Source organism: Orycteropus afer, unplaced genomic scaffold (genome assembly GCF_000298275.1).
Source record: "Orycteropus afer afer isolate SDZICR_OR568_19922 unplaced genomic scaffold, OryAfe1.0 scaffold00190, whole genome shotgun sequence".
NCBI classification, from domain to species: domain Eukaryota; kingdom Metazoa; phylum Chordata; class Mammalia; order Tubulidentata; family Orycteropodidae; genus Orycteropus; species Orycteropus afer.
In genome coordinates, this window is record NW_006921777.1 from 5,032,323 (window position 1) to 5,039,315 (window position 6,993).

Below are 6,993 nucleotides of genomic sequence, written 5' to 3' on the forward strand. Positions count from 1 at the left end.
CTGAGTCCTGTGTGGTTACTTTTCCCCACTTAGTCTTTAAAGGAAACTTTAAAAAAACCCAACCCAACCCACTGCCATTGAGTTGATTCTGCCTCATAGTGACCCTGTGGGACAGAGTAGACTGTCTTGTAGAATTTCCCAAGCTGTAAATCTTTGAGAAAGCAAACTGTCTCATCTTTCTCCAGCAGAGTGGCTGGTGGGTTTTAACCACTGACCTTTTGATTAGCAGCCAAATGCTTTAACCACTGTGCCACCAGAGCTCCATGGGAAACTTAGAAAACATTTAATGTGAACTTTGATTTAATGTAAGAATTCTGTCTACAGTATCCCCTGACAGCTGGGCATCCAGCCTTGGTATGAACAAAGAATAAATGGGAGTCTCAAAAGACAGCTCAAATCATTGTACTTGAGTTTCTATTACATTTCAACATTGGTCATTGAACTGATTTCCTTTTGCTTCTGTTACAAATTACCACAAGTTTAATTGTTTGAAACAATACACGTCTTCTGAAGATCAGAAGTCTAAAACAAAGATGTTGGCAAGGTTGTATTCCTTTGGAAGTATCTGAAGGCTGAATCCACTTCTTTGCCTTTATCAGATTCTCAAAGTCACCTGCATTCTTTGACTCATGGCCCCTTCCTTGGATCACACCAATTTCTTGTGTCATTTGTCACATCTCGTACTACTCATTTTGACCCTCTTCCCTCTGGTATTGTAGTGCCTACGGCATTTGACTGCTAACCAGAAAGCTGGCGGTTCAAACCCACCAGTCATTCCTCAGAAGGAAGGTTGGGCACTCTACTTCTGTAGTGATAACCGCCTCAGAAACCCAAGGAGGGATCGCTATGAGTTGGATCTGACTCTACAGCAGTGAGTTTGGTTTAGTTTTGGATGGCTAGTGATTGTGAACATTTCTTTATGTGTTTGTCGGGCACTTGAATATCTTCTCTGGTGAAGTGTCTCTTCATATCTTTTGCCCGTTTTTTAATTGGATTGTTAATCTATTTATGGTTGAGGTGTTGGAGTTTTCTATAAATCTTATAGATAAGTCCCTTGTCAGATATGTAATTATCGACAAGTATGAATTGGTTGCTGTCATTTTGTTATGTGGTTTTTCAAGGTGTTGATTTCTATGTTCCATATAATTTTCTGTGCTGAGCTTGTTTTGTTTATGAATTGTGTTATCACTCCTTCATTGCTATTGTTTTAATATTTGCTAAATAGTTGTGTTTGTCCTCTTTTTTATTTTGATGTGAAAGTTTATCATTTTTCTTTGAGGTCATCCTATGATTTATAATTTTCTTCTGAAGTTTAGAACAGTCCATTCTATCTTGCAGTTGTCTTTACTTCCCTATCATTTAGAAGTTCTGTAACTACACCTTTTTCCCCCTCTTTATGGTTTGTAGTTGTCCTCATTTGTCAGTTGATGTCTCTGGTTCCCTGTTTACAATCTTGTAAGTTTATTTACTTTGGCTACTTCTATAACTGGGTTATGCCATCATGTGTGTTAATGATCAGTTGTTGTTTGCTGTTGTTGGTTCTCTGTCCAAAGGACTTCCTTTAACATCTCTTGTAAGATTGGTCTGATTTTAACAAATTCCCTTAATTTCTCCTTATCTGGTAATGTCCTACTTTCACCATCATATTTGAGGAACAATTTTGCTGGGTATATAAATCTTAGTTGAAAATTTTTCTCTTTCAGGATTTTATACATACCTTCTCATTGCCTTCTTGCCTGCATGGTTTCTGCTAAAAAATTCGAGCTCATTCTTATTGGTTGCGCCTTGTAGGTAACTTTTCATTTTTCCCATGCTGTTTTCAGAGTTCTTTCTTTGTCTTTGATTTTGATGAGTTTGATGATGATATGTCTTGGTGATTTTCTTTTGGGGTCTATCCTGTTTGGGGTTCATTGGACTTCTTGAGTGGATATATTCTCATCTTTCATCATATCGGGAAATTCTCTTCCAACAAATCTTCAACAATTTTCTCAGTGGTTTTATTTGTCTCTTCTGTTCTGGAATTCCAGTTACACGTAGGTTATTCCTTTTGATGGTATCCTACATGAACTTTGTGCTTTCTTCATTTTGTTTTGATCTTTTTTCTGATTGATCCCTTTCCAAAGAAGTATTGAGGTATTTGCCTTCAATCTCACTAATTCTGACTTCCATTGATTGATTTCTACTCCTTTGCCTTTTCAATGTGTTATCTTTTTCTGAAAATTTAGTATTAATCTTCTGGATTAATTTAAAATTTAGTATTATTCTTCTGTAGATTTTGTGTCATTTCTAATTTTTCATTTATTTGTCATTTTGTTCTTGTATTGCCTTTTGAAAATGTTTTAGGGTTTTGTCTGTGTTTTCTTCAATTTTGTCAGTGTTTTCCTTGATATGTCTCTCAATCCGTTGAAGGTACCTAAATATAATTCTTTTGAATTCCTTATCAGGGAGTTGCAATGCTTCTTCTTCCTCAGGGATGTGTTTTGGATCTGTACCCTGGTCCTTTGGTTTCTTCTGCTTTATCTTGACTCTTTGTGTGGACTATGATGCTCTTTAGTCTCCAAGGCATTGTGATGTTTTTGTGTTTATGAATAATTGGTGATTGTATGTTGGAGTGATTAGCCCATGATTTTCATTTTCTTTGTTTTGTTTGTATGTTATCTTCATAAACAGGTACTGTGCTGTGCTCCTCTATTTGCTAGTTGGCAGTACTTATACACTCACCACCTATCTCCATTCACATTGTCAGCCTCCTGTATGTCCCTGTTGTCCTTGGTAAATGGAGCTTATTCTTAGGTCTCTGGAATCTGAATGAGAATGCTGGCATTTTAAAATCCAAAATGGCCACCACTTGTAAACATTCAAAATGGCTGTGCCCTCAGTCACTTTAAATGTCTAAAATGGCCACTGCTTGTAAACTGTCAAAATGGCTGTGCCCTCTGGAGAGCTGAAAGTCCACAACTCAGGTTGCCTCCCTCTTTGCTTTTTTCCCTTCCTAGTCATAGGCCACCAGTGCGGTCAGCTTTGCAGCCCTTGATGACCAGAGCTGACCTAGGTCAATTCTCAGGTCCACACCACTTGGAAATATTCAGACTGTTGGTCCCATCAGAGTAGCTGACAGTCCACTGCTGCGACTGTCTCCATACTCACTGTTTTCATTCAGATTTTTCACTAGTTGGTGCCTAATCCACTTCTGTATAGTTCTTTCAAAGCTCAGGGCTCCAGGATTATCGTCTTTATCTCTTTCAATTGGTTTCTCTTTTCTTTGTTGAAGAGGGTCTGCGTAGCTTGTCTGCCTATTCCGTCATCTTACTGGATATCTGTTTTTCTCAGGCTTAATAAGGAAAATGACTTTAAAGATTTATTCTTTCAATATCTATAAATAATGTATTCACTCATTGTATGGATTGAAGATTTTTCATAAGCTTTATCACTTTGTTTCTCCTAAGTTTTAAGACATGTGGGTGTTTCTTGTAAGCAGAATATAATTAAAGCTAAAACACCCACAGCTCTGAATTAAAATCTATACATGAAGAATTTTAAAATAAATTTCTTTGTTACATGTGAGTCCCATGAAACCTCAGGAGGAAATGTGAAGGATTAAGATTATAGAAGGCTGGGGATATGGCAAGATAAAATTTGATTAAAGTTCCACAAAGCTTCCCCTGTCCATCTTTCTAGTCCCAGTAGAGCAATGAAGAGACTTTTATCCAGATGTTGGATCATTCAGTAGTTTTTCATTAAGTTACAACTGCATCAGCAGTGGAGCTGCGGGAGAGAATGAATTTATACATGTATATGTATTTTTATAGGCATATATATATATTTCTATGCATTTATATGTATATATACACACACACACACACACACACACACACATCGAATTTAATTTTGGCCAAACACTTACTGAGTTCAACAATCTAACCTACCTTCATTGAGTATCTTACATATACATACTATCTTGCTATGTTCATGATAGATTCATTGTGTTCAGAGCAGATTTTAGACCTCAAAAACAAGGCTGCTTGCTGCATTTGGACATTAGTAGAAAATAAAACTAGAGGTAATGTATAGCAGCTAACATTTATTGATTTCTGCTAGGTACCAGGAACTATTCCAAGTGGCTTACAGATAAACTGATTTAATTTTCACAAGTGAGGTAGTATTATTACCCCCTTTGTATAGATGAGGACATAGAGACAAGTAAGTTTCTCAGAGTCACACAGCTAGTGATAGAACTGGGAAGCTTTTGCCTCCTGAGACCATTTTTTTAATCATTACCCTGTACTAAATATCACATATATGAATATCAGGTTATACAAGGCATTGAAAACTATTTTTATGGTTTGGGATTATTGTTTTTAAGGTGTCAAACCATTGAATTTTTTTTTTTTTTTTTTTTTTGAGTACAAAAGCAACCTGTTCAGACTTGTAGTTTAAGAAAAATATTTTGGCAGAATTGTGAAATACTGGAGAGACAGCAGACCAGATATTAGAGTCATCTGGGGTGCTTTTTGAAATCCCAGTGCTCAGGATGTACCTTGCCTCAATCAAGTCAGACTCTCTGAGGATGAGACACAGGCATCAGCATTTTTAATAGTCCTCTAGGTGGTTTCAAAGCTTAGCTAAGATTAAGAACTATTGAAATAGAAGCAGTTAGCTCAGAGAACAAGTTAGCATGCTGTCTATAATCTAAGTAAAAGGCAATTAAAACTTGTAGTAGTGCCAGAATAGAAAATTATGAAACGAGTTAGATATAAAAGCTACTAATAGGTTTTAGAAAGATGCTAAAGACAAATTGTAGTTTACATATTACTGTTTCATGTATTAAACATGTTGTATCAACACAACAATATAAAGATAGTTATATCTTCATTTTACAGATGTAGAAATAGATTCAGGGAAGTAAAGTACCTTCTTCAGATTTCTAGAAGTAGACAGTGAAGTTAGGCCTTTGTATATCAAATTGTATGTTCTTTCCATAGATTTTTGGGCATTCCTGTATTTAACAGTTAATGGGTGCAATAACATGTTGTAGATCATTATATTTGGTGCAAAAGGGACCAAAAGAGTTAGTGGTCAATTCCTTTAAAGGAGGAGGGGGAAGATGATGTTGGGAAAGTTTTTTCAGAGTAATGTTTGACCTGAGTGTTGAAAGAAACCTAAGATACTTGCCTTCCTAGTGAAGGAGAGAATGGTATTGTAGGCAGCAGGAAATATGAAAGTAAATGGCAAATTGCCCAATATCTTGTTATGTTTGAAGACGTGAAAGTAATTTGCAGTTTGTCATGTTTGTAAAGTATAGTATTGATGAAGTGTGTAGGGATGCAACATGTAAGATTAACCAAGGATGGAGAGTCTTAAAGATGATGCTATTTTTTTTTTTTTTTTCTTATTTTGATATAGGAAGCCTAGGTGTTGCTGAGTAATGCAAATGGTTAAGCCAGTGACAACTAGCTGAAAGGTTGATAGTTCAAACCCATCCAGAGGTGCCTTGGAAGACAGGTGTGGCAGTCTGCTTCCGAAAAGTCATAGCCTTGAAAACCCCATGAAGCAGTTTACTCTGCACACATGGGATCGCCATGAGTCAGAAATGACTATGACACCTAACAGCAACAACAAGAAGCCTACCAAGTGCAAAATCATTGAAAGTGCTTTTCAGAGGAATCTAATCACACATACATTTTAGATGGCTCTCAATGATAGCAGTATGGGAAATAAATTGCTGAGAAATTAGACTAGAGGCAGAGAGATTCAGGTGACAGGTGATAATAACAGTGGACAAAGGAAAGGATACATTAGAGAGTTTGGGAGTATATGGAATCTTTATGGCCTTTTCCTGGATGTGATATTGGGGGTAGAGAGGAGAATATATGTGGGGAGAATAAGTTAGGAAGAAATTTAGAGTGACTTCCAAATTTTTGTCTTGTGTAGATAAGACAAGGAGGTACCATTCAGCAAGGGAGAAAATGTAGGAAGAGGAACAAGTTGGGGGGGAAATGAGTTCTGTTTGGGACATGTTGAGTTTGAGATACCTGTATCTACATGGAGATGTACAAAAGCAAATGGATATACTGATCTGAAACTTGGTCTGAGTTAAAGATAAACATATATGGTGGTAGTGGGAATTTATAGATTAAAAGAGATATAAGAGACATAAAAACCAAATGCATTATGGAAATCTTATTTGGATCCTGAGTAGAAAAATCAGTTGTTAAAAAAATGAGAATGGGAAACTAAATTCTGACTAGATATTTTGTGGTATTGTTGTTGTTGTTGTTATTTGCCATCGAGTCGGCACCGACTCATAGCGACCCCTCCTTGGGTTTCCAAGGCAGTATCAGTATGGAAGTAGGAATGCCCAGCCTTCCTTCCGAGGATTGGCTGGTGGGTTTGAACCGCCAGCCTTCTGGTTAGCAGTCAAGTGCCTTAGGCACTATGCTACCAGAGCTCCTTTTGTGGTATTAAGGAATTAATATATTTTGAAAGATATGCTAATAATACTGTGTTTATTTTATTAATCATTCTTACCTGTTTAACAAACACTTGATGAACCTTCACTATGTCATACATAGGAGCTACAAGATGAATAACATAGTACTTGCCTCCAAGTAAGGAGTCCTGGTGGCATAGTGCCGAAACCATTTTACTGCTAACCAGAAAGTTGGTGGTTCAAATCCTCCAGCCACTCTGCAGAAGGAAGACTGGGCAATCTACTTCTGTAAAGATTTACCATATTGGAAAACCAAAGGGGGTTGCTATGAGTCAGAATCGACTCGATGGCAGTGAGTTTGGTTTGGTTTTGGTTTGCCCCCAAGTAACTCCTCAAAAGTAAAAACCAAACTAGTCTTACATAATTGTAATATTGTAGAATATGATAAATACTATAGCTGAAGTTTGGGAAAGTAAACTATTATTTTGTTCGTTAGCTTGAAATTATAAAACGTTGTACAATTTTGTGGCATTTTTACTTGCAACTTTAATGAACTATTTTAT